Source organism: Canis lupus, chromosome 34, assembly GCF_011100685.1.
Source record: "Canis lupus familiaris isolate Mischka breed German Shepherd chromosome 34, alternate assembly UU_Cfam_GSD_1.0, whole genome shotgun sequence".
Taxonomy (NCBI): domain Eukaryota; kingdom Metazoa; phylum Chordata; class Mammalia; order Carnivora; family Canidae; genus Canis; species Canis lupus.
In genome coordinates this window covers 12,036,542-12,051,675 of record NC_049255.1, presented here as the reverse complement: position 1 = coordinate 12,051,675, position 15,134 = coordinate 12,036,542, and the positions used below count along the sequence as shown (strand labels likewise).

The following is a 15,134-nucleotide window of genomic DNA, read 5'->3' as shown; positions in this document are numbered from 1 at the left end:
GCGTCTCCAGACGTCAACATGCTCGCAGTGACCCCGGGTTCTAGTTCAGTGAGCTCAGTCTGACCCCGTACCTTGAATTCTGACTCCAAGAGGCTTTCAGAACCAAGGCCCACATATCCAGCGGCTCAAGTGGTTTCTCTCTGGGTTCTCACAGGCATCTTGGACTCAGCATCTCCAGCTAATAAACCCCAGGCCATCACTCACCCCCAAGCCATGTACCCCCTCTGCTGCCTGCCTGCCCCCCTGCCCCACACCGTGGCTACAACAGGAGGCTTTGGAAGATGCTGCTCTCGTTCAGCCCACTATTCTCTGTCCTGTGCATATGGGAGCCCCGCCCCCTTCCTGCACCTGGACGCACCCCCCCCCCCCAACTGGCCGCAGAGCAGCTCGAGGTCTTGGTGAGGCACCTGCCCCCAGTACATACTTGGTGTTTACACTCCATGGAGACCACACAGTGGACGCAGACCTGTTCTCTCATGCTGTGTCAGCCACAGAGAGGAAACTGAGAAGATGATGAGCCCTGCACCCCTGATTCAGGGAAGGGACGGAAAAGTATGCGGGATTTTAGCAAAGAAATGGTCTGGTTGGGGATGAGTGAGGGTTAGATCATCTTACCCGGTTAGGAAGGAAGGACCATTCCTCTAATCAAAGTGGGTTTCTCAGTATCTCACTAGGTGCACGGTACAGATGCCCTCAGGTGTGTGATACACTCAGCTATGGTCCAGATGTTCTTGTGTTTGGTACAGATGTACTCAAGCATGGTACAAATAGACTCAAGTGTGTAGAGTACAGATAGGCATAGGTTAGTACAGATGCACACGTGTGTAGCACAGTTATTCTCAGGTGTGTGACATAAACTCAGGTGTATGGTGCACAGGTGTGCAGTACAGATAAACACACTGATAAAGATAGTCTCAGGTGTGTGGTACATGAATGTAGTGTAGATAGACAGGTACAGTACAGATAATTCGGGTGTGTGGTATAGATGCTCTCAGGCATGTGGTATAGACACTCAGCTATGGTACAGATATTCTTAAGTGTGGTACAGGTACTCAGGTGTGTGGCACCAACCATCCCAGTAGGAAACAGCGGTTTGGTCAATGGGGGTGCAGTGAGGAGTGGGCAGTCTGGGAGATGGTGGTCAGTGGGAGACAGGCGACCAGTCAGGTCTGTGGTATCTTGCAGGGGCGAGTATGTGGCTTTGCTTCTGGAAGGCCCCAGAGGCAGGTGGGCCTAAGAGGTTAGGGGGTCCACCGGGGAGCCAGGCTGCCTAAGGAGAACATGCAGGAACGTCGTAAGGACGAGCACCCTTGGACGGCGGACCCACAGTGAACACCTGCGCTGGGAGCCAAGCACAGCCCCAGGAGCCACACGGCCACACGGGGGCAGTGCAGCCACGCCAGGGAGGGACGCCTGCCCGGGGCGGCTCATCTGTGGCCTCCAGGACGCTCGGGTTTGGAATTAACAAGCAGCAGCCGAGAAAGCAGAGCGTGTGGGGCTTAAATCCTGAGGGCCACAAGCACCGCTGTAAAGCCGTGAGCCCCGGGACGGCCTGTGGCAGCTTTTCATGTGTCACTTTGCTCAAGCTGTGCCCCAGGTCCCATTAGACATGGGTGTTGGGGGGCGGGCAGAGCACCTCTGGGGAAGCTGGCCTCTCTGGGGTGGGCCAGGCCAGCTGACGACCACCCATGGGTCCCTCGGCCACCTGCTCCTAACACTCCCTTCCTGGCTGTTTGAATGGCATGTTGATGACACAGCTCTTCATTTGACTTACCGGGACCCGGCTTTAAACCTTGGGTTCTTGTGAGACAGCGGTCCCGGGGCAGTCGGGAAGGCTTGACCTGGGGTCATGCCCAAGGTCACCACTGAAGTCAACCTAGCGAGCTAGAAGGGCCCCCTGTCCAGATGAGCCTGACCGAGGACGCGGGCAGGTGGGGGTCTGGGTGGCCGGAGGTGGAGGCTGTTAGTCCTCGCCGGGCTGCACGTGGAGCAGGTGTCGGGTGCGCTCTCCTGCCGGGCCCTCCTTCCGTCCCTGAATGCCCAGGTCACTAGGCGGAGGGGCGGCCCCTCAGCCCTCCCCCCGCACAGCCCCCGCCTGGCGGGCCCAGGAGTGGCCTGCAATTCCCAGCACTAGGCCATAGCATTTAAGGGCGGTGCATGCGTGAGCCCCGAGTCTCCAGGCTGGGAACCTGGCCCAAGTCTGCCTCTAGAGCAGGGCCATACACACCTAGTGAAGCAATGAGCAAAGGTGGGGTTCTTTCCTCCCATGTTAGAATACATATAGCATAAAATTTACCTTTTCACCAGATTTAAGAGTGCAGCTCCGTGGCATTAGGCACATTCACGGCGCTGAGTGCCATCACCACCCACACTAAGCCCCGGTGCCCACCATCCTGCCACCTCCGTGGGTCTGACTCCTGGGAGCCTCATACCAGCGGAAAGACAGGCTTTCTACGATTGTTGTCCAGGGTCACCTGTGCTGAGAAAGTGTCAGGATTTCCTTCCTTTCTAGGCTGAAGGATGACTCCAGCATGTGGATACGCCATGTCTTGCTCACCCATTCATCTCAGGCACACTGGTTGGCTTCCACCGTTTGGTGGTTGAATAATGCTGCAGTGGACATGGGTGCGCGACACTCAGGTCCATGCTCAGTCCTTTGTCTGAGGCCGCTTCTGTGTTCAGTTCACAGCAGCTGTGCCATTTTATGTTCCCACCAACAGAGCACAAGGGCACCGACTTCTCCACATCCTCGCCAGTAGCCGATGTGTTTTGGGAAGAGTCATCCTCTTGGTGAGGTCTCACTGTGTTCTTGGCTGGCATCTGATGACGAGTGATGTGCAGCATTGTTTCGTGTGCTGTGGGCTGTTTATGTCGTCTTTGGAGGAATGTCAATGTCACGAGGCTTTCCCCTGTGTTTTCTTCTCAGGATTTTCTCATTCATTTCAAATCTTTGACCTATTTTGAAATAGTTTTTGTGCATGGTGTTAGGTCAGGTTTCATGTTATTCTCTTGTGTGCGCATATCCGTTTTTCCCACCACCATTTGCTGGGGACAGTCCTTTCCCCTACTGAATGGTCTTCGCACCCTCATCAAATGTCATTTGACCTTATACGTGAGAGTTAATTTCTGGGCACTCTGTTCCATTTGTCTACACTTCTCTGTTTTATGGATAATAAAATGAAGACTGATGGAGGAGCCCATCATTTGGCCAAAGTCACGTGATAAGTGGTGGTTAGACTTTAGTTTGGAGGAGGGCACCCAGGACCTCGCGCTGTTCATGCAGGGACATAAGGGAGCCCAGAGGGCACATCTGACCTGTCCTCCCCTCCTACCAGATGACACTCCAGGCCAACCAGACTGGGCCTCACCTTATTTTAAAAAGGGTCCCAGTAGCTGCTCACAGTGAAGAGAGCTTTAAGATAGCAAAGTCCCTGGAGAAGGAAACAGCTTCAGGGTCTGATGGCGCAGGTGAAGCCAGGCCCCAAGGTCCAGGGGGGAAGCCACCAGTTCCTGCAGAGCTGGTACAAGAAGGCCGGGGAGGCCTCCACCCCAGGCAGGAAGTCAGAGAAACCTACTGCCTGAGAGCAGGTCCATGGAGGGCAATGCCTCACTCTTGTGCCAAGTGCAGCAAAGTTCACCTGACGTTTGTAAAATAAGCAACTCAGAAACGGAAAGAAACATCTTAGGACCCGGACAGCTTATAGCCAGTGTCTCACAGATGACCAACGATACTTCATCCATTTAAAAAAGCCCCCCGCCCCAAAAAAAGACCCAATTCTATAAGAAAGAAAGAATACAGAATGAGAAATGATTCCTAGAAATTAAAAATAGAATATCTGGAAGGGAAAAAGCTAAAGAACAGAGAAAACTCTAGAGAAGAAATATTCAAAAAAAAGAAGGGGGCCTGTTCCAGAACTCGCGGAGGTGGGTTAGGTGGACAGGCTGTGCTGAGGGGCGTCCCAGCCCAGGGACAGGGACCCGCCCCCGCCGAGCGCACAGGCAGTGCTGAGACGCAGCAGCAGGCGGCGCACACCCCGGCCGCGCCGGGCGAGCGAGGGGGTTTCCACCTGGAATCCGTCACTAGCTGTGAAGGCAGACAAGGATTTCACGAAGTTTTCCTCCCAGTTCCTTTAACCACGTGCCAGGAAACCGAGCGAGAAACCCGAGAGGCCGGGTCGTGATGCGGGAAACGGGGGACACTCGAGGCCGGGGAGGGAAGCGGGATGAGCGGTCGCGGCGGGTCCCATGGGGCTGAGACCTCCCTTCCAGAAGTCCCTTCTGGAGCCTCTGGAAGGCTCCCTTCCAGAGCTGCCGCAGGATGTGGGGGGCACGGGAATTTCAAAGAAAACCAAGCAGATGAGTCATGTTTAGTTGGGGCTGGCGGGCTGGGCTGTGCTGGGGAGAGACTTTAGAAGAAAGGAAATAAGTGACAGGAAGTATGTCAGGAAATAAACGAGTAAATATGCCCTCTTCGTGCCTCCTCTTTTCTGCCCCCATAGTGGGAGGTTCTCACTGTGGGGCTGTCACCAGGTACAGGCAGGTGACAGCTCCTGGCCACTGGCAGAGCCGGGATGGTCTCTGCTGTCCACACTTCACAGGCCTGACTGCTTGGGTGGCTTAGGAGGAAGGAAGGAAGTGGACCTTGGTGCTCACAGGTGGCCTCACACCTGTGGCCTTGCGCATTGCCTGTACCCCACTTACCCCTGTCATTCCTGATGGGCGGGTGCGACGGGTGCCCGACTTGAGGGGGCCCCGGGGAGTGAGGTGGGGCTTCCATGCACAGGCAGTGCTAGCTCTTAATACAGAGCTTCCCCTGGAATCATGCGCCGGCCTACTCAATGTATGTAACAACAACCAAAGGAATTACCAAAAAAGTAAAAGTACTATATGCTTTTTGGAAAAAATGTGCAGGAATTATAGAAGCTGTAAAAAGAAATTGAAGGGGCACCTGAGTGGCTCAATCTCTTAAGCATCTGGCTTTGGCTCAGGTCATGATCCCAGGGTCCTCAGTTAGGCTGCTGGGTGTCTGCTGCTCCCTCTGTCCCTGCTGCTCCCTCTGCCTCTGCTGCTCCCATGGCCCCTGCTGCTCCCTCTGCCCCTGCTGCTCCCTCTGCCCCTGCTGCTCCCTCTGCCTCTGCTGCTCCCATGGCCCCTGCTGCTCCCTCTGCCCCTGCTGCTCCCTCTTCCCCTGCTGTTCCCTCTCCCCCTGCTGCTCCCTCTGCCTCTGCTGCTCCCTCTGCCCCTGCTGCTCCCTCTGCCTCTGCTGCTCCCATGGCCCCTGCTGCTCCCTCTCCCCCTGCTGCTCCCTCTGCCTCTGCTGCTCCCTCTGCCCCTGCTGCTCCCTCTGCCTCTGCTGCTCCCATGGCCCCTGCTGCTCCCTCTGCCCCTGCTGCTCCCTCTGCTTCTGCTGCTCCCTCTGCCCCTGCTGCTCCCTCTGCCTCTGCTGCTCCCATGGACCCTGCTGCTCCCTCTGCCTCTGCTGCTCCCTCTTCCCCTGCTGCTCCCTCTCCCCCTGCTGCTCCCTCTGCTTCTGCTGCTCCCTCTGTCCCTGCTGCTCCCTCTGCCTCTGCTGCTCCCATGGCCCCTGCTGCTCCCTCTGCCCCTGCTGCTCCCTCTGCCTCTGCTGCTCCCTCTGCCCCTGCTGTTCCCTCTCCCCCTGCTGCTCCCTCTGCCCCTGCTGCTCCCTCTGCCCCTGCTGCTCCCTCTCCACCTGCTGGTCCCTCTGCCCCTGCTGGTCCCTCTGCCTCTGCTGCTCCCTCTGCCCCTGTGGCTCCTTCTGCTTCTGCTGCTCCCTCTTCCCTTGCTGCTCCCTCTCCCCCTGCTGCTCCCTCTGCTTCTGCTGCTCCCTCTGTCCCTGCTGCTCCCTCTGCCTCTGCTGCTCCCATGGCCCCTGCTGCTCCCTCTCCCCCTGCTGCTCCCTCTGCCTCTGCTGCTCCCTCTGCTCCTGTGGCTCCTTCTGCTTCTGCTGCTCCCTCTTCCCTTGCTTCTCCCTCTCCCTCTGCTGCTCCCTCTGCCCCTGCTGGTCCCTCTGCCTCTGCTGGTCCCTCTGCCTCTGCTGCTCCCTCTTCCTCTGCTGTTCCCTCTCCCCCTGCTGCTCCCTCTGCTTCTGCTGCTCCCTCTGTCCCTGCTGCTCCCTCTGCCTCTGCTGCTCCCTCTGCCCTTGCTGCTCCCTCTGCCCCTGCTGCTCCCTCTGCCCCTGCTGGTCCCTCTGCCCCTGCTGGTCCCTCTGCCCCTGTGGCTCCATCTGCTTCTGCTGCTCCCTCTTCCCTTGCTGCTCCCTCTCCCTCTGCTGCTCCCTCTTCCCTTGCTGCTCCCTCTCCTTCTGCTGCTCCCTCTGCCTCTGCTGCTCCCTCTCCCTCTGCTGTTCCCTCTCCCCCTGCTGCTCCCTCTGCCCCTGCTGCTCCCTCTCTCTGATGCTCCCTCCCATCCCTCCCCCTGCTCATTTCACTATCAAGTAAATAAAATCCTTAAAAAATAAAGTTAAATAATAAAGAAATTGAAGTTCACCTATAACCTGTTATTCACCCAAACCTTTTCTGTGCATAATGCATGTTAGAAAAGTGGATCAGGATGCAAATGCTGATTTTATTTATACTCAATACCTACTGTACACTGCAGTATAGGTACAAGTTGCTACAAGTAAAAAGAATATGAAACCATTTACTCAGCCTACATTTCTGAACCCCTGCTCTGCACTGGGCGAGTGTTCCTCCTGGATAGAGGTGCAGGAAGTGGGGAGTTAACCTGCTCCCCTGCCGTAACTTCAGGGGCAATGTGCACCAAGAAAGATGAGCAGGAAGGGGAGACCCACAGCAGTGGCCTTGGCTTGGGTGTGTCTCCTCTCTGAGAACACGGGTACTGGTTGCTCCCCTGTGAGTATCTGGAGAAGAGCATTTCCCTGAGGGCACAGCGAGCGCAAAGGTCCTGAGGCACACAAGCCTGCTCCTTCAGGGCCCATGAGTGCGTCCAGGAAGGGAAGGATATGGGGGCTTCTGAGGATCTGGCTCGGAGCCCGGCGGGGGTCTGGAGCAGTACTTTAGTCTGTGACTGTGGGGCGGGCGCTGGAGCCCCTACAGGGCTGGCTGCGGGGATGAGGGGCCGGCCCTGGAGACCACCCAGGGGCTGCACGTGGAATGGGGCCGCGCGAGGGCTCTGGCGCTGGAGCGGCTGGCGTCTGGGGGCCCCCAGGCGCCGGCCGAGACCTCAGGTTGCGAGGGAGGCTCGCGGAGTCGGGCGCCTGGTGGAGCCGGGCGGGGGCCAAAGACCCTCGCGGTGGAAGGGAAGGAGCGTCCGCCCGGGTCCAGGGAGGAGACGGAGACAGGCGCGCCCGGCAGGCCCGGCGTGTCGCGGTCCGGCAGCCGCAGCGGCGGGGGCGGCGCCGGGCGGGCCCTCGGCGCCCCGGGCAGGTGCGCGCCCGCCGCCGGGCGCAGGTCGGGCGCGTGCGGGGGTCGGGCCCGCGGAGGCGAGACCTCGGGGCCCGCGGCGGGAGGCTCGCGCGCGCCCCCTGCCGCCTGCCGCCTGCCGCCTGCCGCCTGCCGCCTGCCGCCTGGGTCGGCCCCGGGGCGGGGCGGGCTCGCGTGCCGGGTGGGGCCGTCCTTCCGCGGCCGCCGCGGTCCCGGGATGCGAGCGCCGGCAGCCGCGCCGCCACAGCTCCCGCGGGTGCCCTGAGCCTCGGGTAAGTGCCCCCGAGCCCGAGCGGCCGCGCCCGCCCTCCTCCCGCCCTCCTCCCGCCCTCCTCCCGCCGCCGCTCACCTGACGACGAGCTCGCGCCTCCGGGCGGGGCAGGCGCTGCGGTCCCGGCTCTGCCCCCTGCGCGCCGCCCGGGCCGTGGCCCCGATGTGGCCCCGATGTGCCCCCGAGCGGCGGCGCGGAGCGTCCCGGCCGGACGCGGGCAGGGCCCGGGCACTGGCCCCTGAGCCTTCCCGGGCGGCGGGGCACGAGCCGGAGCCCGCGGCACAGCGGGCCCCTCTTTGCCGGGCAGGGCGCACGGGGCTTGCTTCTCCCACTGGGGAAGGGCCGAAGGGCCCCGGGCTCCAGGAATCCGCTCGGTTTCGGTTGCCCTTAGCGGCACCAAGAAGTTGTTGTTTTTCCCAAAAGTCTTCGTTTCAGGGGCCCCAAATCCCAGATTGTGGATACTCAGTGTGGCGCAGACAGGCGGCGACCTGCTGACCCTGCTGTTCCCACTGTGTCTCCCACGGGGGCAGGTGATGGGCCAGCGTCAGAGGCCAGAGGCCTTGGGCCACTCTTTCCTCCTATCTCTTTGGGGGGTTGGTGCCGCAGACATCTTCCCTCTTTGGGAGTGTCCGGCGGCCTTCAGGGTCGGCTGCCCCAAGTACCATCATCACGGTGGGGGAGGTAGCCCCCAGGACTTACACGTGGCCTCGATGTGGCCAGCCGCAGCTGGCGCCAGAGAGGGTACTTGAGTGTGTGCCTGGGACATCTGTGCCCAGGGTCTGGGCCCTTGAAAGTCGTGTGCCTGGAGTCCTGGCCTGGTCAGCAGCTGACTCACCGAGGGCACTCTCCAGGCCGCCTGCGGTGGACGCAGGCCCTCAAGCCCGGACGTCTCCACCCGGGGTCGCCATGTCTGGCTTCGGCAGGCTCTGGGGCAGCGGGGACAGGGAGCCCCTGTCACGGTGTTGGTGGTAGCTCTTGCCATGAGGAGGAGATGCTGCGGGGATGTACAGGCTGTCCCTGTTCCTGGTGTGTGGCTGGCGGGCAGCACAGCCCTGAAGGGGACACTGTGTCACGTGCTGCAACCCCCCAGCAGCCTGTGGCTGGCGTGCACCATGTGTAGGGTAAGGACTTTGAGGCCGGTAACTGCTGGACTTTGGACTCCGACTGAGCGTTGTTGCCCTCCTACTCTGGTCCCAGAGCAGCACATGCCCACGGAGCCCAGTGCGGGGCTCAAACTCATGACCCTGAGATCAAGACCTGAGCTGAGGTCAAGTCAGATGTTTTACGCACTGAGCCACCCAGGCACCCCTACAGAAAGATTGTTACAAAAGCTCGGGTTTCTCTGCAAAATGCAGTCAACTTAGAGCACTGTCTATGGTTGCAGGGGGGACCCTGGCCCAGGCCAGTCACAGGCCACAGGAGCCCAGTGGGGAGGGTCTCCTGCCTCCACTTATCAGCGAAGCGTCTGCCACCTGCATCAGAGCAGACACCTGTGTCCTGCCTCACAGGGACATTTTCTCTAGGAGTTTGGTCTAATCCAACGGAGGCTTCATCTTTTTGAGGAAAATTAATGGGGATCTAGTAAAATGGAGCAACCTATTGCCATAATTTCCACCCACATATAGGATTCCCGGGGCAGAAAGCTGAGCACAGATGGCGCCCCACACCATGTTTCTTCAGCAGGATCTGTGGCGGTGGAGGGGGCTCAGTGTTTCTTCCACACACGCCCCAGGGAGGGATCCCTGGGAGCCTTTATCTGCCTTTGGTGTTTTTAGGGTTGTTCTGAGTGCTGAGATGGAGGTGCCACGGGAAAACGTGGCTCTGTGGGGCAGGCCGGCAGTGTGTGAGGCCGGGAACGGGCTCACCTGGAGCCCAGATCCTGTCACAGCACCTGCTTCAGGTGAAGGCTAGCCAGGGGGTCAGCACCACCCCATCAGGGCTGTCCCTGCCCCCCCCCACCTTCTCTCCCTCACCCCTGCACCATCCCTTCTCCAGCTCAGTTGGGCAATGGTGATGCTGGGGCGTGGATCTTCTTCACCTTTGACCTCATGGGTGACTGTGTGTTGCTGAGTGCCTGGCCCCTCGTGGGGTATGGGGAGACTTCCATGGCCTGCCCTCCCCTAGGCTGGGGCCAGCCCCGGGATGTCTTGGCATGCTGGCCTCTAGCCAGGGGGGTCTGACTTGGCTCCCCAGAGAAGTGCAGGCCTGGTGGCCGTGGCACAAGACGAGGCTGACAAGGCGGAAGCATCCATCCATCCGTTCCTGCTCCAGCCTATGGCCACCTCCCTCCCTGGTCCCGGCAACCACTAATCTACTACCTTCCTCTTCTGGACTTTTCATATGTATGGATCCAGCACAGGAGCTTTTGTGTCCGCCTTCCTGCATGTAGTACATCTTCAAGGCCATTTATGTGACAGCGTGCATCAGAGCCCGAGCCTTCTCAGGCTGGGTAATACTCCACATGGGCATAGACCCCACTCGGTTTACTATTCGCCAGTTGACGGGCTTTGGGGCTGTGTACACTCTGGCTGTGGTGAAAACTGATGCTCTTGAGCGTTTGTGTGTCAGATTCTGTTTGAATGTATGTTTCCAGTTCTCTTGGGCATGCACCCAGGAGTGGACTTGCTGGAGTGTCTCTGCATCTAACCCTTTGAGGATCCACTACTTCCCCACAGCTGCTGCACCATCTTCCATCTGCACCGGGGCCACAGATCCCAGCTTCAAGTCCTCACCAACACTTGTCACTTTTCCTTTGTTCTGTTGATAGCCATCCTAGTGGGTGTGAAATGCTCTCTCCTTGTGGGTTTGATTATATTTCTCTGGTGACTAATGACCTGGAGCGTCTTTGCTTGTGTCTGTTGACCATTTGTATATTTTCTTTGGAGAAATATCTGTTCAAGTCTTTTGCCCATTTTTAATTGGGCTGTTTGTCTTTTTGTTGTTGGGTTGTAAGAATTCTTTATGTGTCCTGAATAGTAGACTTATCAGATGCGTAATTTGCCAATGTCTTCTCCTGTTCTGTGGTTGTCTTATCACTGACTGGATGGTGTCCTCTGAAGCATAGGTTTTTAAATTTGATAACGTCCAATGTATTTCTTTTATTTTCTTGTTTGTGCTTTTGGTGACATATTGGAGAGTCTTTTGCCTGATTTAAGGTCATGAAGATATAGCCCCATGTTTTTGTTGAGGGTTTTATAATTTTACGTCTTACACTTTATCTTTAACTAATTTTGGTCAATTTGTCCATACAGTATGAGACAGGGAAGAGCCTCCTTCTCTTGCATGCGATATGTGATTTACCCATTTGTTGAGGATACTCTTCTTTCCCCATCGAATGGCCTTGGCATCATAGTGTGTCTATTCCTAGATCACATATTTGCCTCTTTCTAATGCTTTTTTAAAAAATGTTATTATGGAAAATTTCAAATTTTTAACAAAAGTAAAGAGAATTTTATAATGAGCCCAATTCATCAGCCAGCACAGATGGGCAGCTATCAATATCAAAGGATCCAGTTTCATTTAGACTCCACTCTGCTCCCCAGATTACATAGGAGCAAATCCCTGCGGTGTCATTTTTTAGGATATAACTCTAAAATATATGCACTTAAAAAAATCAGCTTTTTGCATTTTTACCTTATTTTATTTGAATTGACTTTTTAAAAAAATATTTTATTTACCTGTTTGAGAGAGAGAGAGAGAGAGAGAGAGAACGTGAACAGGAAGGAGGCACAGAGGGAGAGGGAGAAGCAGACTGCCCGCTGAGCAGGGAGCCTGATGTGGGGCTGGATCCCAGGACCCGGGATCATGACCTGAGCCGCAGGCAGACGCTTCACTGACTGAGTCCCCAGGCGCCCACTGAGAGACTTTAATATAAGGAAGTATTAACTACAACAGTGGAGTGACCATAAAGGTGGAAAGAAGACTCTCAAGGGTACTCCATGGAACATGCCAGAAGAGTGCACTTGGAAACGGAGGCTCCCTCTCCCCTGGAGCTGGGGTTCAGGCCTCTTTGGAGAGGGTATGGTTCATCTGCCCGGACACTGGGTGGGCAGGAGCAGAGAAGACTGTGAAGCCCCGGGCTCAGTCCCTCTGGGGCCTCTGCTGGCAGGTGTCGCACCGTGTCCCGTAGAGAAGAAACTGTGGCATTCACTCGGGCAGGGGGCCTGGGGGCAGTAAATGCCCACCGGGCAAATGTCTGAGTGCCACCCCGCACTCCCACCCACGTTGCCACCCCCCTGACCTCCATAGGCTCCGGAGCCCACGGCACATTGTTGTTGTTATTGTTGAAACAACTGTCCTTTAGAGATGTTCGAGCAGCGAGAACGGCCTGGGTCTGTCCCCAGTGGGCCTGCGCCCGTGCTCCCTCTTCGTCTCGTAGACCACGTTACCATCTGGTATCATTTTCCTTTGGCCTGAAGACACCCTTTCACATTTCTTACGGTGTCGGGCAGCTGGCGAGGAATCTTTCAGCTCTTGTGCATCTCAAAACATCTCTGCCTTCAGTTTCGAAAGCTATGTTCGCAGGCTGTGGCATTCTGTTTCTGTGGGGACGTAGCCCCGCCGTCGTCCTTCTCTGATGGAGCATCTGCTGTCACCCTCACCTTTGTTTGTCCACACCCAGTGACTCTTTTCTCAGGTGGCTTTTTAGACTGTTCTATATATCCCTGTTTGTGAGCAATTTGATATGATTGGCCTTGCTGTGATTTTTTTTTTAAAGATTTTATTTATTCATTCATGAGAGACACACACACACACACAGAGGCAGAGACACAGGCAGAGGGAGAAGCAGGCTCCACGGAGGGAACCCGACATGGGACTCAATCCCAAGTCCCCAGGATCACACCCCAGGCTGCAGGCGGCGCCAAACTGCTGCGCCACCGGGGCTGCCCTTGCTGTGATTTTCTTAATGTTTCTGTGCTTGGAATTGATTGACAAACATTGTATGTTCTCATTCATTTGGGGAATATAAATAATAGTGAAAGGGAATATAAGGGAAGGGAGAAGAAATGTGTGGGAAATATCAGAAAGGGAGACAGAACATAAAGACTCCTAACTCTGGGAAATGAACTAGGGATGGTGGAAGGGGAGGAGGGTGGGAGGTGGGGGTGAATGGGTGACGGGCACTGAGGGGGGCACTTGACGGGATGAGCACTGGGTGTTATTCTGTATGTTGGTAAATTGAACACCAATAAAAAATAAATTTATTATTATTAAACAAAGGAATTTATTGACCTTAAATCTGTCAGTTTACAGTTTTCATTATGTTTGGACAGATTTCTACTATTTATTAAATTTTTTTCTTGTCACCTCCTATTCTTTGGAGCCCCAGTTACATACATAGCAAACTTCTTGAAATACTAACATATTTCATTTTTCTTTTGCTGCTATTGTAAATGATACTGATTTTCAAAAATCTGTGTTCTGATTGTTCATGGCTAGTGTACAGAAACACACTTTTGTATGTTGTCCTTTTACCCTTTGACCTGGATGAACTCAGTTATCATAAGAGATCTGTTGTGGTAAACTTTCTAGGATTTTCTATATGTACGATCATGCCATCTATGAGCTTCCCTCCCCAGCATCACAGTCTGCTTTCCCTCATCTTGTCCTGATGGGCATCACTCGTGGTCTGGGTGGAAGGGGATGAAGGGCCTGTGATCGGAGGGGCAGAGCTGGGTCTTCTTCATTAGCTGTGATGGTAGTCTAGACACCCTTGATCAGGGTAGTGAAGTTCCCTTCTATTCCCAGTTTGATGAGAGTTTTTTCATTATTATGAAGGGATTTGGATTTTGTCAAATACTTTTTTTGGACATAGGAGATGGTCATATGTATTTTTCCTGTGGTTTATTAACATAATGAATTGCAGTGATCAATTTTTGGATGTTGCAACATCCAAAATTGATTGAATTTTGGATGTTGAATTCTTGGGTAAACCTGACTTGTGGTGCCATTTTGCCCTGTTTGTATTGCTGGATTCCATTTGCTAATATCTGATAGAGGATGTTTGTGTCTATGTTCATGATGGATATAGTCTGTAGTTTTCTCGAGATGTCTGGTTTTTGTATTGGGGTGATGCTGAACTTATAAACGAGTTGTCAATTTTCAATTTTATTTTATTTTTTTATTTTTTTAAGATTTTTAAAATTTTATTTGAGAGAGAGAGAGAGGCAGAGACACAGGCAGAGGGAGAAGCAGGCTCCATGCAGGGAGCCTGATGCGGGACTTGATCCAGGGACTCCAGGATCATGCCCTGAGCTGAAGGCAGGCGCCAAACCGCTGAGCCACCCAGACGTCCCTTCAATTTTATTTTTAATTTTCTGACAGAGGTTGCAGAGAATTGGTATTCCATTTTTTTTTCTTAAATTGGTAGGATTTATCAGTGAAATCATTTGGGCCTAGATGTTCTTTGTTTTGTTTTTATTGTTGGAATAGATATAGGACCAAACAGTTGCTCTCTTGAGTGAGTTTGGTAGTTTGTGTCTTTCAAGGAATTGGTCTATTTCATCTAAAATGTTGGATTTGTGGGAATAGTATCATGTCTCAGTCTGCTCAGGTACCACGACCAAATACCACAGGCTGTGCTTGAACAACAGACATTGGTTTCTCGTGGTTGTGAAGGCTGAAAGTCCAAGATCTGGGCACCTGCTTGTTAGTTCTGCAAGTTCCTCAGTGGACTCTGAAACTGGCCCCTGTTTGCAGAGGGCAGGGAGAGACCAAGAAAGACACGGCCACTCCAGCTTGGTAGGTGACAGTGTTGTTTTATTTTTTTTTTAAGATTTTAAAATTTTATTTATTTAAGAGTGAGGGAGAAACTATGAGTGAGGGGTGGGGTGCAGAGGGAGAAGGAGAAGCAGATTCTTCAGTGAGCAGGGAGCCTGACTCCAGGCTCAATCATAGGACACCAGGATCATGACCTGAGCTGAAGGCAGATGGTTCACCCACTGGGCCACCCAGGCACCCTGATAGGTGACAGTCTTAATAACGAAAGAGAAGATATACAAAGGTTTGTCTTAGGAGGAAGAAAGATGAGTGGATCCTGTACCCACTGGCCATATCTTAAAAGTTTATGAAGAGGCCTCAACTAGGTTCAGTCACATATATCATGCACATGTTTTCAACATCACATCCTGGTCTCAAGCTGTGTCCTTGGAGCAGCTATTGGGAGCAGGAAGGGTGAGCCAAGCACACATCCAAGGAGGGGGATGGAGGGAGGAGCTTCCTAGTACCTGAGTCCAGCTCTCAGGTCAACTGGCGGTCATGTCGTCTCAATGACCATTCCTAAGACCACTGAGTGAGTTTCCAGTGAGAGAGCTCTCTTCTTGGTTTGCAATGACTCTACACATGGTGAAGAGAGAGCCCTGGTGTCTCTTCCTCTTCTTATAAGGGCAGCAGTTCTGATAGATCAGGGCTCTGCTTTCATGACCTTAATCACTCCCATAAAGGCCCCACCTCCAGTGGAT

General features: G+C 54.7%; 1 protein-coding gene across 1 annotated transcript in view; it reads left to right on the top strand.

The window, feature by feature from the left end:
* The first annotated feature begins 7,586 nt into the window (after positions 1–7,586).
* Positions 7,587–15,134, top strand: part of AHRR (aryl-hydrocarbon receptor repressor) — an 80,557-nt gene continuing 73,009 nt past the window's right edge. The window contains exon 1 of the mRNA XM_038583384.1: positions 7,587–7,675. The gene's annotated coding sequence lies outside the window, so the exon portion shown is untranslated. The remainder of the gene's footprint in view (positions 7,676–15,134) is intronic.